At 49.1% G+C, this 18,249-nt stretch overlaps 2 pseudogenes; one reads left to right on the top strand and one right to left on the bottom strand.

Moving 5' to 3' along the window:
* Nucleotides 1-18,249, bottom strand: part of LOC144753955 (E3 ubiquitin-protein ligase TRIM39-like) — a 487,783-nt pseudogene that overhangs the window by 405,367 nt on the left and 64,167 nt on the right.
* Nucleotides 740-17,677, top strand: LOC144752348 (cyclin-D-binding Myb-like transcription factor 1; annotated as a pseudogene).

Raw genomic sequence — 18,249 nt, 5'->3', positions numbered from 1 at the left:
GCTCTAGGCCTATGTTGATTGTTCCTGAAAGGTGTCTATTTATACACTGAGAGGTCAGAGCTAGAAAGGAGAGATGGACTCGATGAATCAATAAGTGTGTTTTTATACACATATACACATATACACACATTCCATTGAAGACATGGAGGTTGAAATGTATGCCGTGTCAGACAACTTTTCAAACTTGAGAATGTGTAGGCGACAGACTGACTCACCTGAGGCCTGGCCTGCAGCTTCAGTGGCAGGCGCAAGTGGGCGGCAGAAGACCAGGCAAGGCATAGCTGACAAGTTTTCATATTGCTATGTGTGACATTTTCATAATTTCTGTGAAATTATGAGTGACATTCAACAACTATGAATGACACTTTCTAGTGAGCAACATCAAGCAAAGACCAGGGAAACATACACATAAATATCAGAAATCACACAAATTTTAGCAACGAAAAACTGAAAGAAGATCTTAAAACTAGTGGAAAACACCAGAACTGGAAGGGCTCTAGTGCCGAGAAAGAGTGCTCCAGGCAGCAAGTGATGTATCGTAACGCCCGAGTGGCACTATTGCAAGAACGCTACTCTTTGGAATCGCTGTGCATAGGAAGTACTGCCGTCCGCAAGCAGCGATGTGTTCTTGACCCTGTGTACAGACCAAGTGGCTGTTGTCGGCGGAAGTGTGCTTACTGACAAAGGTGTTCAGTTGCTTCAGCACCGGATGTCCCTTACTATTAATAACAGATTACGTATGAGCACAGTTGCAGCAGAATCTGAAACAGTTACAGTAGAAACCACAAACTCTGTGACCCTAACTCAAGATACTGAAGGAAACCTTATTTTTCGTTGTCCTCAAAATGATCATGAAGTGAAATCCGAAGAGAACTTAGAACTATCTCAAAAACGATTCTGTTTTTCTGAGGATAGTCAAAGTGCAGATGAATCCACTCAATCCTTGCTATTTCAGAGAAGGACCAGAGGTTTCAGATGACTATGACAGCTACTACGAAGTTACCAAACTATGACATCCGTGAAGAAACTATTACTCAAGTTGATTATCTTCAGAATGAACAACTGGACAACCTTTCTCCTACAGCAAATGAAGACGTGAACCCTGTCAGCCAGGCCTTGTTCAACAAGAGAAGATAAGGATTCCCTTACTTATAAATGCCACAATTGGAAGAAAGGAATGTGGTCAAAGGAAGAAATTGATCTTTTAATGTCGAAAATTGATCGATATTTAAAGGTACGTGGCATGACAGATGCCTCAGAAATAATCTTTGAAATGTCAAAGCATGAGAGAAAGGATTTCTACAGGACCACGGCCTGGGATCTGAATCGTCCCCTTTTTGCAGTGTACAGAAAAGTTCTTCGCATATACGATGACACACACCTGAAGAAATTCTAATCAATCAATCAATCAATCAATCAATGACATTTATAGAGCGCGCTACATACCCGTAGGGTCTCAAGGCGCTGGGGGAGGGGGGGTTCCGCTACTGCTCGAACAGCCAGGTCTTCAGCTTCCTCCTGAAGGAGAGGTGGTCCTGGGTCAGGCGAAGGTCGGTCGGGAGGGAGTTCCAGGTCTTGGCGGCCAGGTAGGAGAAGGACCTTCCTCCTGTGGTCGCTCTTCGGATGCGGGGGACGGCGGCGAGGGCGTGGTTGGCTGATCGGAGGTGGCGTTTGGGAGCGTAGAAGTTGATTCGGCTGTTGAGGTAGCTCGGGCCTTGGTCGTGTAGGGCTTTGTGTGCGTGGGTGAGGAGGCGGAAGGTGATTCTTTTGTTGACGGGGAGCCAGTGAAGGTCTCTCAGGTGTCCGGAGATGTGGCTGGTTCGTGGGATGTCGAGGATGAGTCTGGCCGCGGCGTTCTGGATCCGCTGGAGTCTCTTCTGGAGCTTGGCGGTGGTACCGGCGTAGAGGGCGTTGCCGTAGTCCAGTCGGCTTGTGACGAGGGCCTGGGTGACGGTCTTCCTGGTCTCGGTGGGGATCCACCAGAAGATCTTCCGTAGCATGCGTAGGATGTTGAAGCATGATGAGGAGACGGCGTTGACTTGTCTGGTCATGGAGAGGGAGGAGTCCAGGATGAAGCCCAGGTTGCGTGCGTGGTCCGTCGGTTTGGGTGCGGTGCCCAGGGCGGGAGGCCACCAGGAGTCGTCCCAGGCAGAGGGTGAAGAGCCCAGGATGAGGACCTCCGTCTTGTCGGAGTTCAGTTTCAGGCGGCTGGTCGTCATCCACTCGGCTACATCTCTCATCCCTTCGTGTAGGTCGGCTCTGGCGGCGGCTGGGTCGTTGGTCAGGGAGAGGATCAGCTGGGTGTCGTCGGCGTAGGAGATTATGCTGAGGTTGTGTTGGCGTGCGATGGCCGCGAGGGGGCTCATGTAGACGTTGAAGAGGGTCGGGCTCAGAGAGGATCCTTGAGGGACGCCGCAGATGACTTCGGATGCCTCTGACTTGTACGGTGGGAGGCGGACTCTCTGTGTTCTTCCGTCGAGGAAGGAGAGGATCCATTCCAGCGCCTTGTCCTGGATTCCGACGTTGCTGAGGCGCTGTACTAGGGTGCGGTGGCAGACAGTGTCGAATGCCGCGGAGAGGTCCAGAAGGATGAGGGCCGCTGTTTCTCCGTTGTCCATCAGGGCTCGGATGTCATCGGTGGCGGCGATGAGGGCGGTCTCGGTGCTGTGATTGGCTCTGAAGCCGGTCTGTGAGGGGTCGAGGGATCCATTCGTCTCAAGGAAGGCGGCCATCTGCTTGTTGGCTGTCTTCTCGATGACTTTGGCTGGAAATGGGAGGAGCGAGATGGGGCGGTAATTCTTGAGTTCGGTGGGGTCCGCTGTGGGTTTCTTGAGTAGAGCGCTGAGTTCGGCGTGCTTCCAGCTCTCAGGGAAGGTGGCGGTGTCGAAGGATGTGTTGATGATGTCTCGCAGGTGGGGTGCGATGACAGCGTCGGCCTTGTTGAAGACGTAGTGAGGGCAGGGGTCAGTCGGTGATCCGGAGTGGATGGAGTTCATCGTTTGGATGGTGTCTTCGGTGCTGATCGGGGTCCAGGCGTGGAGGGTGGTGGTGGGGGGTGGTTGTTCGGTCCTGGTGTGCGTTGGTTGGTTGTTGAAGCTGTTGTGTATGTCTGCGATCTTGTTGTGGAAGTATGAGGCGAGGGAGTTGCAGAGGTCTTGCGATGGGGTGATGTCGTTGTTTCCTGCGCTGGGGCTGGATAGCTCTTTCACGATGTTGAAGAGTTCCTTGCAGTTGTGTGCGTTGTTGTCCAACCGGTCCTTGAATGCAGTTTTCTTGGCGGCGCGGATCAGCTGGTGGTGCTTCCGGGTGGCAAGCTTGAAGGTGGTTCTGTTGTCCGGTGTGGGTTCCCTTCTCCAGACTTTCTCGAGGGCTCGGCAGTTCTTCTTGGAGCTCTTGAGTTCGTCGGTGAACCATGGGGCTTTCTTGCTGCCGGGTCTGCTGGGCGGGGTCCTCAGCGGGGCGAGCTCGTCCGCGCAGATGCTGATCCACTTCGTGAGGTTGTCGGCAGCCTGGCTGGGGTTCGCTGAGCTGGCAGGGGGGTGCTGGCTCAGGGAGGTGGCGAGCTGGTCTGCTGTGATCTTGTTCCAGCTTCTGCGGGCGGTCTGTTGCTGGTGGTGGTGGGTCGTCGTTCTCTTGAAGGCGAAGTGGACGCAGCTGTGGTCCGTCCATTGAAGCTCTGTGGCGTGGCTGAAGTCGATGTCTGGGCTGGAGGAGAAGACTGCGTCGAGTGTGTGTCCGGCGAGGTGGGTGGGGGTGGACACCAGCTGCTTGAGTCCAAGATTGGCGAGGTTGTCGAGCAGGGAGCTGGTGTTGCGGTCGTTGTTGTTCTCCAGGTGAAAGTTGAGGTCCCCCAGGAGGATGTAGTCGGCGGAGGGGAGGGCGTGCGGGCTGACGAAGTCGGCGATGTCCTCGCTGAATTGTGTGCGTGGTCCCTGGGGTCGGTAGATCAGGGTGCCTCTGAGGGTGGTCTTCGGGTCGGTGTGGATCTGGAAATGCATGTGTTCGGCGGTGGTCAGGGTGTTGTCGGTGCTGGTCGTGATCCGGATGGTGTTCCTGTGGATGATGGCGATGCCTCCTCCCATCTGGTTGGCGTTGCGGTCCCTCCGGACGATCTTGTAGCCGTCTGGGATGGCGATGGCGATGTCGGGAGCTGAGGAGGCGTTCATCCAGGTCTCCGTGAGGAAGGCGACGTCAGGGGCTGTGGCGTCTAGGAGGTTCCAGAGTTCGATGGCGTGTCTGTGGACGGAGCGTGTGTTGAGCAGGATGCACTTGAGGTGTGTGGTGCTGGTGTTCGACCTGGCGGGTGCTGGTGTGAGGCGGGTCCGGGTGCAGGAGAATTTGCAGGCGTGGCAGCTGAAAGATCCGTGGGTGCGTCGTGGTGCGGCTTGGTGGCATTCTGGGAGTCGGCCGGTGTTGAGTGCGATGAGGGTGGCGGCGGAGTACGTCAGGCGGGTCGGTTGGGGTCTTCGTGGGCCAGGGGTCCTGGCGCTGGTCGCGATCCGGTCGCGGACGGGCGCAGACGGGCTTACCTTTGGCGTGCCTTCGGCGCACAATCGGCGCGCCCGCGGCGCACAATCGGCGCGCCCGCTGCGCGTTCGCACGGTCGCCATATAAGGCGAAGTGCGCGGGTGGGCGGAGCAGCTGGGAGGCGGGAGCGGGGAGGGAGCAGAAGGAAAAAAGGGGCGTGGACAGCGGTGGTGGCGGGAAGCGGGGGGCGGCGAGGGAGGCGGGAAACAGAGAGGAGAGCGCTGAGATGACAAAAAACAGGCACAAATGTCAGTCAAAACGCAAACACGGGCAAAATAACTATACGCAAAACAAGCACAAATGCAGGGAAAAACAAAACAAAACAACGAGGAGAACGCTGAAATGACTTAATACAGGCACAAATGTCGAACAAAAACGCTAACACGGGCAAAACACTATACGCGAAACAGGCACAAATGCAGGGAAAAACAAAACAAAACAACGAGGAGAACGCTGCAATGACTTAATACAATCACAAATGTCGAACAAAAACGCTAACACGGGCAAAACGCTATACGCGAAACAAGCACAAATGCAGGGAAAAACAAAAACTCAGAGAGCTTCGCATTAAGCACGGAAATGACTGGGCCATGATAGGAGCTGCTTTGGGCAGAAGTGCATGTTCTGTAAAGGATCGGTGCATGCTGATGAAAGAAACCTGCAATAGAGGGAAATGGACAGAAGATGAAGAAAGGCGACTCGCAGAAGTGGTCCACGAGTTGACGGGCACAGATGTAGGCGATGCTGTCACCCAGGGTGTATCCTGGGTGGCTGTGGCAGAGAGTTGGTTCGCGATCAGAACCAAGTGGTCAAATTATCTAAATTGGAAGCAGAGTGGGGGGACCGAGTGGACAAAATAAGATGAAATGACTCTCATTCTGAGAATAACCAAGCTTGACGTGCTAGATGAAAATGATATAAACTGGGACATACTAGCTGAAGGCTGGTACCTGACCTGGTCAGAGCCGGTCGCTCCACCCGCCTCGTGCCTGTCCCTCGATTGCTGCCCGCTGTGCTTCTGGTGTGCCCCTGAGCTGCTGAGGTCGCCATGGATCTGGTCGTGTACATCACTTTGTTTTACTTTTCGCCCTGTATTTGAATTGTTGTGCCTGTTTCGTTTTTGCCCTGCATCAATATTGTTGTGCCCCCTGATTGCGTCCGACACCGCTGCCCGCTGCATTAATATTGTTGTGCCCCCTGATTGCTGCCGCCACCGCTGCCCGCTGTGCCTCCCTGGTTTCGTTTTCGGTTCTGGACTCCATTTGTTGTGCCCTGTGCCCCTCCACCCCGCTCCCTGCCGCTGCTCAGCCCAATCACCGCTCCTTCCCTCCCCACTCGCCACCCCGCTCCCGCCTCCCAGCTGCTCCTCCCTCGCTCCGCCCCCCCTCCACTCTCCACTTATGTCAGAGTGGCCGAAGGCGCGCCAAAGGTAAGCCCGTCTGTGCCTGGACCGCGCCCAGCGCCAGACCCCCTGGCCCCCGCAAAGGCCATCCCTCCCGCCGAACTTACGACGCCGCAACCCTCACTGCACTCAACACCGGCCGCCTCCACGACTGCCACCTAGCCGCCCCAGGACGTACTCATGGACCCTTCACCTGCCAATCCTGCAAGTTCTGCTGCATTAAGACCCACACTAGTACCACAAACACCAAACAGAGCCCCGAGAACAACTACCAGGGGAGAGGTGTGGCGCCGCGGCCAGGGCGACTGACGCTGGAATCTGGGGACCACGGTTCGATCCCCGGCTCCGGCGGCAGGTTAGCCCAGCACCATGTGACTCTGGGCAATAGCTCACTTAATCTTCCTGACGGCCCCCAGCGCCTAGAGACCCTTACGGGTGATTGTGCGCTTTACAAATGTGGACTTTACTTTACTTTCACCTGAAATGCATCCTGATCAACACCCGCTCGGTCCACAGACATGCCATTGAACTATGGAACCTACTTGACACCACGTCGCCGGACGTCGCATTTCTCACGGAAACCTGGATGAACGCCTCTTCAGCACCCGACATTGCCATAGCCATCCCGGTCGGATACAAGATCATCCGAAGGGACCGTACCAACCAAAAAGGAGGAGGCATCGCCATCGTCCATAAGAACACCATCCGCATCTCGACCAACTCCGACGACACCTTCATAGCCCCAGAACACCTCCACTTCCAGATTCACACCGACCCCAGGACCACACTAAGAGGCACCCTCTTTTACAGACCCCCAGGACCCCGCACACAATTTAGCGAAGACATTGCTGACTTGGTTAGCCCACACGCCCTCCCCAACGATGACTACATTCTCCTAGGAGACCTCAACTTCCACCTGGAGAATAACAACGACAACAACACCACCACCCTGCTGGATAACCTCACCAATCTCGGACTCAAACAACTGGTGAACACCCCCACCCACTACGCCGGTCACACGCTCGACCCAATCTTCTCCTCCAGCAAACACATCTCCTTCAATCACACCACGGGACTCCACTGGACGGACCACAGCTGCGTCCACTTCAGCTTCAAAAAGACCACGACCCACCACCACCCGCAACAAGTTCCCCGCAGAAGCTGGAACAAAATTACCTCCGACCAGCTCACCACATCTCTGAACGGAAACGCCCGCCATATCAACGGACCCAAATCAAGCAGCCATCAACCTCGAACAGTGGATCACCCACTGCGCCAACGAACTAGCACCCTTGAAAATCCATCCCAACAAACCTGGAAGCAAAAAAGCCTCCTGGTTCAACGACGAACTCAAGAACTCCAAAAAGAACTGCCGCACCCTCGAAAGCGTGGCGAAGAACCCCAACCACAGACAACATGACCGCCCTCAAGAACGCCACCCGCAAACACCACCAGCTGATCCGCACCACCAAGAAATCAGCATTCAAGGATCGACTAGACAACAACGCCCACAACAGCAAGGAACTTTTCAGCATTGTCAAAGAGCTCACCAATCCCAGCGCCGGCAACAACGACATCACTCCCTCTCAAAACCTCTGCGACTCTCTAGCCTCGTTCTTCCACAGCAAAATTGCAGACATACACAACAGCTTCGACGACCAGCCCGCTCCACTCACCACTGAACCGAAGCCCCCCACCACCACCCTCCGCGCCTGGACCCCAATCACCACAGATGACACCATCCGCTTGATGAACTCCATCCACTCCGGATCGCCAACCGACCCATGCCCCCGTCACATCTTCAACAAGGCCTACTCCGTCATCGCTCCCCAACTCCGGGACATCATCAACTGCTCCTTCAACACCGCTACTTTCCCAGAAAGCTGGAAACATGCCGAGCTCAGCGCCCTCCTGAAAAAACCTACAGCAGACCCCACTGAACTTAAGAACTACCGCCCCATCTCGCTCCTCCCGTTCCCCACCAAAGTCATAGAGAAGACCGTCAACAGTCAGCTCGCCGCCTTCCTTGAGTCTAACAGTTCCCTCGACCCCTCGCAGTCCGGCTTCCGAGCCAACCACAGCACCGAAACCGCCCTCATCGCTGCCACAGACGACATCCGGACACTGCTCGACAACGGGGAAACTGCGGCCCTCATCCTCCTGGACCTCTCCGCAGCGTTCGACACGGTCTGCCACCGCACACTGGTACAACGCCTCAGGAACATCGGGATACAAGATAAGGCACTGGATTGGATCATCTCGTTCCTCGCAGGAAGAACCCAGAGAGTCCGCCTCCCCCCTATCAGATCAGAGGCCACCGAAGTCATCTGCGGCGTACCACAAGGATCATCGCTCAGCCCCACCCTCTTCAACGTCTACATGAGTCCCCTCGCATCCATCGCACGCCAACACAACATCATCTCCTATGCAGATCCCAGCTGATCCTCTCCCTCACCAAAGACCCAACCACCGCCAAAACAAACCTACACGAAGGGATGAAAGACGTAGCCGAATGGATGAAGAATAGCCGCCTAAAACTGATCATCCCCCTCTGCCTGGGACGATTCATAAAATTGTAATTGTAAATTGATACTTGTATAGCGCACTACTCACCCGCAAGGGTCTCAAGGCGCTTGTATGAATACCGCTGTGGAACCCATCCTGGCTTTCCCTGTGAGGTGTCCACTCCTGGGCCCCCCCAAGGTGGAGGCCAGGCATCCTTAGCGTTGTGGGGGCCGTTGTGGAGATTAAGCAACGCCGTCTCATCATCTTGCTTTAACATCCTACGCATGCTCCGAAAGATCTTTCGATGGATCCCCACCGAAACAAGGAAGACGGTCACCCAAGCACTTGTCACCAGCCGAATGGACTACGGAAACACCCTCTACGCGGGAACCACAGCCAAATTGCAGAAAAGACTTCAACGTATACAAAACGCATCCGCTCGACTCATCCTAAACATACTTCGCCACAACCACATGTCCGGTCACCTAAGAGACCTGCACTGGCTCCCCGTCAACAAGAGAATCACGTTCCGTCTCCCCACCCACGCACACAAGGCCCTCCACGACCTAGGACCCAGATACTTCAACACCCGCTTGACCTTTTACACCCCCACCCGCCAACTACGCTCGTCCAACCAAGCACTCGCCGCGATTCCGCGCATCCGAAAAGTCACCACGGGAGGAAGATCCTTCACCTACTTGGCGGCCTAGACCTGGAACTCCCTCCCCACCCACCTCCGTCTCACGCAGAACCACCTCTCCTTCAGAAAGCAAATAACCATTCTCCCTTAAGCGCCTTGAGACCCTCTGGGTGAGTAGCGCGCTATACAAATTTCTGACTTGACTTAACTTGACTTGGAGCAGTGCTCGTTCACCTCAGTGGCTTCGAAGTAAATGGTGGACTGTTAAGAGGCAAATTGCAAATCACATTTCCTCATTTCCTGTGCTAATCAAAGGACTTCGACACCTGCACAAAACCCCTAATCATCTTCCAGGACAACTGACAATAGATAAAAAATATGGAACCGGATTCTACAACCCTAGTTCGAATACAGGAGTCCATCATCTACAGATTCGCCTCACTTGCTTGGGTGAGAATTCAGTTTTACCACAGAGTCCTATGGGAGCACTGCAGTTTTAAGTACAAATTACTCGTGTTTCTTCCACGGATTCCCCGTTCTGGTGATTCAGATTCAATTACACTAAATAGTGGCACACTACAGACCATTGAGATTGTTCCATCTATACATCTGCAGCCTTCTACAACCCCGGGCACTTTTTTATTTCAGACGAACTCAAGCCAAGGCATTCCTTTAACTCTAACCACCGGTCCTACAATGAGTTTAACTTCCAATGCTTCACCAGCCTCCTCGGATCAGGTCTCAGTGCATTCCTTATCTCCAGAACATTTGCTGAATATAAGTGACAGTGTGACAGTGCAATGTTGCACTTCGAATGCCAGCATGCACACTTTGTCTTCTGAAGATATCACCTTGTCAGAAACGTACTTGTCCAATATGGTTTCCAATTCTTGCACGGGAACAGAGATGCTTAACTCCCAAATCCCACAAAGCAATTCCAACGGGTCTTATTCAGAACCCCTTGACCATTACCCAGAGGGAAGGGGGAAATTGGATAAAATAACAAACAAAGAAGAGACTGGTCCGGAATGGTTCCTTAGTCAGCTATCCGCAGACATCGTCTAGCTTCAACGGAACCTGTAAATTAATACACCATTAATAACACAGTCCTACACTTCCTATTGGTTTGTAGTTTCTCTATTGACAATATCTCACCCCTTTATTTCCGGCACCTCGCTTCTCTCCTGTTAATATTGGAATGAGTTTTCCTCAACAGCTAGTTGTCACTATTAAAAAGAAACAGGTATTTATTCTCCTAGTCAGCCTCTCTATTCTAGTGACTCTTATTATAGTTTTTGTGGTTCACTTACTTCACTAACTGTGGAGTTGCCTATTTAAGCGGTGTTCTGTATTTTCTGTTGCTGTCTTTCTTCTTACTTGCCTTTCAAGTTAAGACTGTCTTTATCTTTTTTTATTTTCACAGGAATTTCTGCATCAAGGTTATAGTTCAGGTAAGAGTTCCAACTTATTTTCGAACTGAATTGAATTCAACCTGTCTAGTACCTCTACTTAAGTTTTCTCTTCTGCCTTATAGGTTTCCTGATTTTAGACGATCCTTCCTTAGCAGGTATTATTGTATTCTCACATGTACATCTATAAATATAACGTTTTTTGAGTCGTTCTTGTTTTTCTTTGTTCAGGTAATAAATATTCAGCCTTGTCTTTCAGTCTTTAGAATTCAGCTAATGCTGCAATGTTACAAAACCTTCTGCAAATCCTTGTACAAGCCCAATTTTTACTTATCTCATTAGCCGCTGTAACCTCAGCTCTCCGAACTCTAGGACGTTATCTCCTCACTTCAACTATGGTGACGCAGCGCCTCTGACTTCTCAACTGCCGGGGAAAACGCTTCACAGTTACTCGTCTCCAAACCGGCAAACTCGATGAAGGAATAATAAATAACACTCTCTTGACTCTCCAGAAATCTTCTCTCACGAAATGGGACACTACGATATGGAATTGGGAAGTTTTGACGGACTGCGCAGATTCTTTTTCTTTACTGTTCGCGTAACTCGGTGAAGTGCGCCGATGAAGAGGCGCTCGCACCGCTTACCCACTTCTCTGTCGCAGCAGCCCTGCAGACTAGTCCGCTAACCTCCGGTTCTCTTCGAGCGGCCAGATCAGGTGCCATCTTGAGTCGTCGGGAACGAACCAACTCTGCCCATGTAGTTGGATTCAAGCACTTTTGCTGGTTGGTTGGAAAGTACAGTCCACAAATTCGTGCTCCGAGTCTAGGGGTTCTGACAGTACCCCCCAACAAAGTAGCTCCTTCCCTTCTTGGCTTTGAGGGGTACCGTTGATGAAAAGATTTACTCAACCTAGGAGCATGTATGTCCTTTTCTAGCTCCCATGATCGCTCTTCAGGTCCATAACCTTTCCAGTCAATTAAATAATAAAGTTTTCCTTTGGACCTCTTGGAGTCTAGAATTTCTTTTACCTCAAACTCAACTCCTGTCTCTAATTGAATTGGTCTCGGAGGTGTCTTCAACCTAAGATCCTTAGAAACCTTCTTCAGGAGGGACACATGAAAAACTGGATGAATCTTAAACTTAGGTGGCAATTCAATTCGGTAGGTGACCTGATTGATTTTTTCTTTCACCTTATAGGGACCAATGAATCTAGGCTGAAACTTCCGATTCCCCTTTAATCTCAGATTTTTAGTACTTAACCAGACTGAATCCCCTATATTCAAAATTGGCCCTTCTCTCCTTCTTCTATCCGCATAGTTCTTATATTTCACCTTGGCTTTTGTAAGGTTGTCTACCGCCCTTAACTGAGTTTGGTGCAAATGTGTAACGACTTCCTTAACTGCTGGTACTGAGATATCAGTTTGCCTAATCGTTGCATGTGGGTGCCTGCCATAATTTAGAAAGAAGGGGGAATAACCTGTTGAGCAGTTTTTTGCATTATTGTGAGCAAATTCTGCTGTCCACAAATAATCTGACCAATCTCCTTCCTCTTTTAAAAGGTACAATCGCAGGTACTGTTCTAATTCTTGATTGACCCTCTCAGTCTGCCCATCAGTCTCTGGGTGATAACTAGTGGAGAATCTTATCTCTGTTCCCAACCCTTCCATAAAGGCTCTCCAGAAGTGAGACACGAACTGAGGGCCCCTGTCCGAAATCACTACCTTAGGTATTCCGTGCATCTTCACAACTTGTGAGCTGAAATGGGCGGCTAACTGTTTGGCAGAAGGTAACCCCTTTAGAGCAGTGAAACGGGCCATCTTGGAAAAGGCATCTACAACCACTAGGATTGTGTCAAAACCTTGGCTCTTGGGTAAGTCAGTAATCAGATCTAACGTGACGGTGTGCCAAGGATATGGAGGGGTGGGTAAGGGCAGTAATAGACCCTTTGGGGCCTGCCGTTCAGATTTTCCCTGAGCGCAGAGCTCACAGGACTTAACATATCTCTCAATGTCTGAAGTCATTCTGGGCCACCAATAGTGTCTCTTTACCAACTCTTCAGTTTTTGCTTCTCCTTTGTGACCAGCCAATTTATCATCGTGGCATTCTCGCATAATTTGTTGTTGCAACTCAGCAGTGGGAATGTACAAGGCCTTTCGATAATAGGGTAGTTGCCGGATAACTTCTCTTTCTGGATCCTCCTCCGCCCAATCCAGTATGGCTTCTGGGCTCATGACCTTTGCGACGACTTCTTCTAGACTGATAGAGGTGATTGCTCCTAAGATTTTTTCCCTCGGAATGATTGGTTGATTCTCCGTAAGGGTCCTCTGTGTTTCTGTACCAATTCTAGACAAGGCGTCTGCTTTCCCATTCTGAGCTCCAGGACGATATGTGATCACGAAATCGTAGTCAGCAAAATACAAGGACCACCTTAATTGTCTTGGGGTGAGGGTCCGGGCTGACTTTAAAAACTTTAGATTTCGATGATCTGTGAATACTGTCACTTGGTGCTGAGCCCCCATCAAGTAATGCCGCCACTCTTTGATGGCATTTTTAATGGCCAATAACTCCTTTTCTGTGATGGTGTAGTTGATTTCGGCTGAAGTTAATTTCCTAGAGCGATAAGCAACTGGGTGTAACTGCCCTATGGTTTTATGTCGCTGAGACAATACTCCACCCACTGCTTGATCTGATGCATCTGTCTCTACATAGAAAGGTTCAGCTGGATCAGCGTGTAACAGGACTGGAGCTGTGGTGAAATCCGTCTTCAACGATTGAAAGGCTTCCTCCGCCTCCTGGTTCCATTCAAATTTGATTCCTTTTCTCAGTAACTTGGTAAGTGGAAGAATCTTCCTAGAGAATTCTCCAATAAATCTTCGGTAAAAATTGCAAATCCAATGAAACTTTGGACTTCTTTGACACTCGCAGGAGACTCCCAATTCTTCACCGCCTCCACCTTCTTCTGGTCCATTAATATTCCTGAAGGCGAAAGGACAAATCCTAAGAACTCAACTTGTGACACATCAAAGGCGCATTTTTCCAGTTTCACGAATAACTTATGTTCTTGTAATTTCCTCAATATTCCTCTCACTTGCTCATGGTGTCTTGACACATCAGACGAGTAAATCAAAATGTCATCTATGTACACAATTGCACATTGGTCTATAAATTCTTTCAAAATGTCATTGATGAAATGCTGGAAAGCAGACGGGGCATTGCACAATCCATAGGGCATCACTTGGTATTCAAAAAGTCCAAATCTGGTCCGGAATGCAGTTTTCCACTCATCTCCTTCACGCATTCAGACCAAGTGATGGGCTCCCCTCAGGTCCAATTTCGTATAGATTCGGGCTCCTTTCACTTGATCCAAAAGTACAGAAATCAATGGCAAGGGATAGCGATTCTTTTTTGTAATTTTATTGATGGCTCTGTAATCGATACACGTCCTTAAGTCTCCTTCCTTTTTCGGAACGAAAAATAAGGGAGACGAAACTGGCGACTGAGAAGGTCGCATAAATCCATTTGCCAAGTACTTATCCAAATACTCCTTCAGATGATGGTTTTCCTTCTCCGTCAGCGCGTAAACACGACTGCAGGGCAAGTTGGAACCGGGTTCCAGGTCTATCTTGCAGTCGTAGACTCGATGTGGTGGTAACTGCTCTGCCTCCGTTTCACTAAACACATCTTGGAACTCTCTATATTCTTCTGGAACCTCTGTAGTATTTATCACACACATGGAATGCCCGATGGAGCAGAGAGATAGGGCTGGATTTCCTTCAAAAGGTTTTTCTTCGACACCAAAACAATTTTCATGGCAATACTTCGACTTCATCTCAATTGTCCTCGAACTCCAGTCGATGGTTGGGTTGTGCTCAGTAAGCCATGGAAGACCTAGAATCAATTGAAATTGTGGTGCATCTATCAAATTAAATTGGATTCTTTCCCAATGCCCATCACCTGAAATCAACTGAATTGTCTCTCTGTGACTTACAATTGGTCCTGACGAAAGATTGGTTCCGTCCACGGCTCGCACTGGCTCACTTTTATCCTTCTTAATTGCTTGAATGCCCACCTTAGCTGCAAATCTCAAGTCGCAAAAGTTTCCTGTAGCTCCGGAGTCAATCATCACCGACACTTCTGTTAAAATGGTTTCTCGGAATCTGACTTCCATGGACTGGTTCAAATGTGGGGCTGCTGATTGTAAGGTACTTGCCACCCGATGTTAATTTGGAGTCTTTTCTTGATTTGCATCCACCTGTTCAACTCCCCCCACAGGTGGTGCCGCTAGTTTTCCTTCGGCTTGTAAAGGCTCTTGGGCTTTTTTGGACAATTTCTAACGAAATGCCCCCCAGACCCACAGTACATACACAAATTTCCTGATCTCCTCTTATCCTTCTCCTCTTTAGTTAAGGGGCCTCTGATTGTTCCAATCTGCATTGGTTCCACTCCTTGCTGGTTCTCGGTGCTTCTGGTGTTATCTGTTCTAGCTCTGTCAAATCTTGGGGGAATTGTTCTGAAATCTTTTTTCTTTTCTCCTCTTCTTTCTCCTTGACGAAAATCAATTTCCAAGACTAAATCTTTTAGTGCCGAAACCTCAGTGGGACGGTTCGGAATTTGTGCCAGCGTATCTTTTAATTCATCTTTCAGTCCACGGTAAAACACTGCGGCTCTCTTGCTCTCGGGCCAGTCCGTCTCGACCACCAACTTGTTGAACTGTGGCAGGTACGCAATCAAGTCTCGGTTTCCCTGTCGTATGTCGAGTAGTTCGTTATCCACTACCTGGGATATCCGTCGTCTGTCAAATATCCGAAGGAATTCTTTTTTGAAATCTTCAAAATTTCTAAGTAGGGGGTCTTCCCGAGAGACCAGAGGCATTGACCACGAAGCTGCGTCTCCGCTCAGATATGAGAGTATGAAAGCTACTTTGGACTGCGCATCAGGGAAAATCGAAGGGCGACACATAAAATGCAAAGAGCACTGTGACAGAAATATTTGTGCCTTCTGGGGATCCCCATTAAATCTTTCAGGTGCCGCCAATGGAATTACTGGGGATAGGGAATGAATTACTTGGGTGGTTGTCCTATTAGTGGCTTCTAATACTGGGTTCATGGCTTCCCTCTCCGAACTACTGGGTGACCGAAGTCTTTGTGCTAATTCCGCAGTTTCTCTTCTAGCACTAACTACTTCTTGCCTAAGATTCAGATTTTCCTCCCTCACCGCTCCTAGCTCTTTCTGTATTGTATCCAGGATTGTTCCTAGGGACTGTAAGTCTATTCCTTCAGCCATCTCTGTTCAGGTGCGAAGGCAACGTGGGCACTTCACTCTGTCAGAAACGTACTTGTCCAATATGGTTTCCAATTCTTGCACGGGAACAGAGATGCTTAACTCCCAAATCCCACAAAGCAATGCCAACGGGTCTTATTCAGAACCCCTTGACCGTTATCCAGAGGGAAGGGGGAAATTGGATAAAATAACAAACAAAGAAGAGACTGGTCCGGAATGGTTCCTTAGTCAGCTATCCGCAGACATCGTCTAGCTTCAACGGAACCTGTACATTAATACACCATTAATAACACAGTCCTACACTTCCTATTGGTTTGTAGTTTCTCTATTGACAATATCTCACCCCTTTATTTCCGGCACCTCGCTTCTCTCCTGTTAATATTGGAATGAGTTTTCCTCAACAGCTAGTCGTCACTATTAAAAAGAAACAGGTATTTATTCTCCTAGTCAGCCTCTCTATTCTAGTGACTCTTATTATAGTTTTTGTGGTTCACTTACTTCACTAACTGTGGAGTTGCCTATTTAAGTGGTGTTCTGTATTTTCTGTTGCTGTCTTTCTTCTTACTTGCCTTTCAAGTTAAGACTGTATTTATCTTTTTTTATTTTCACAGGAATTTCTGCATCAAGGTTATAGTTCAGGTAAGAGTTCCAACTTATTTTCGAACTGAATTGAATTCAACCTGTCTAGTACCTCTACTTAAGTTTTCTCTTCTGCCTTATAGGTTTCCTGATTTTAGACGATCCTTCCTTAGCAGGTATTATTGTATTCTCACATGTACATCTATAAATATAACGTTTTTTGAGTCGTTCTTGTTTTCTTTGTTCAGGTAATAAATATTCAGCCTTGTCTTTCAGTCTTTAGAATTCAGCTAATGCTGCAATGTTACAAAACCTTCTGCAAATCCTTGTACAAGCTCAATTTTTACTTATCTCATTAGCCGCTGTGACCTCAGCTCTCTGAACTCTAGGACGTTATCTCCTCACTTCAACTATGGTGACGCAGCACCTCTGACTCAACTGCCGGGGAAAACGCTTCACAGTTACTCGTCTCAAAACCGGCAAACTCGACGAAGGAATAATAAATAACACTCTCTTGACTCTCCGGACATCTTCTCTCATGAAATGGGACACTACGATATGGAATTGGGAAGTTTTGACGGACTGCGCAGATTCTTTGTCTTTACTGTTCGCGTAACTCGGTGAAGTGCGCCGATGAAGAGGCGCTCGCACCGCTTACCCACTTCTCTGTCGCAGCAGCCCTGCAGACTAGACCGCTAACCTCCGGTTCTCTTCGGCGGCCAGATCAGGTGCCATCTTGAGTCGTCGGGAACGAACCAACTCTGCCCATGTAGTTGGATTCAAGCACTTTTGCTGGTTGGTTGGAAAGTACAGTCCACAAATTCGTGCTCCGAGTCTAGGGGTTCTGACACTCCTCCTCCATTGCCCAAGAAGAACTTACCATTGGTTTAGCTCAAAAGAAGAATTCAAAACCACCCTGGCAGCAGATTTGTTTACAGAGGAAATCCAGCAGTCCAAACTTACCACAGATGAACATTCTTCTTATGGCATGGATCAGCCAACAGATTTTAATGGAAGTGGCAATGTGGATTTACTGGAGCATTTTGCAAGGACTGATGAAGAGATTGTTGATCCTGTTCCCAAAAAGGAGGAAGCCTCCCATCAAAATTTTGTAACAAAGGGCCTTGCATCTCCCAGCATGGAAGACAAAGAAAGACTAATTGTGTGACTATACTTGTTCCTTCTCCACATAGATTTCTCCAGACAGCAACCAGCTTAGATGGTGAATCGGTCTTACCATTGACATCCTTGACAGATCCAATATTGGAGTACAGTGAAGAGAGAGCCCACATCGTTGGATGGTCTGGCAGCTCAGGATCACTAAAAAGATGCTGAAGATTTTTAACTTGTGACTAAAGTAACAGTCTAGCATCTGTATCAGTAGCACTTCACTGTGTGAAGTTGTAGTTGGAGCCAAAAGGAGTTTCTTCTTATGAAGTAACTTTCATAGGAGTGATTGATTTCTGTCTTCTCAACGCTGGGTATTTCCACTGGCTATAATCACTTGAATCTAAACACCTCATCTAAAGCCTTGTAAAGTAACTCAGTGCTCCAAACCCAAGTTTGTAAAAATGTGTTATTCTGAAGGTTATAACCTCTTAGAAATTTGACACTATTTCTATGAAGAGGTGGTCAACTATCTTTTTCCCAAACAGTACTATTTTGCATGCCGCTTTCTGTTCTACAATTTAAATTATACATCGTGAGGATGGACAGTAATATATGAGGCGCTTGCAGCAATAAATAAATATATGCTAGTTTTCACTTGTTACAGTCATCAGTTTTACATAGAACAAACAAGAAGAATGCCTGTCTGGTAACAAACATACTTGCACGAAATGCATTTTAATAAGTGTACAGAAAAGCCATTTTGTGCTTTCATGTTTTTACTGTGGGGTACCTGGAAG

This window comes from Lissotriton helveticus, chromosome 5_1, assembly GCF_964261635.1.
Source record: "Lissotriton helveticus chromosome 5_1, aLisHel1.1, whole genome shotgun sequence".
NCBI classification, from domain to species: Eukaryota; Metazoa; Chordata; class Amphibia; order Caudata; family Salamandridae; genus Lissotriton; species Lissotriton helveticus.
This window is presented reverse-complemented; position numbering and strand designations above follow the sequence as displayed.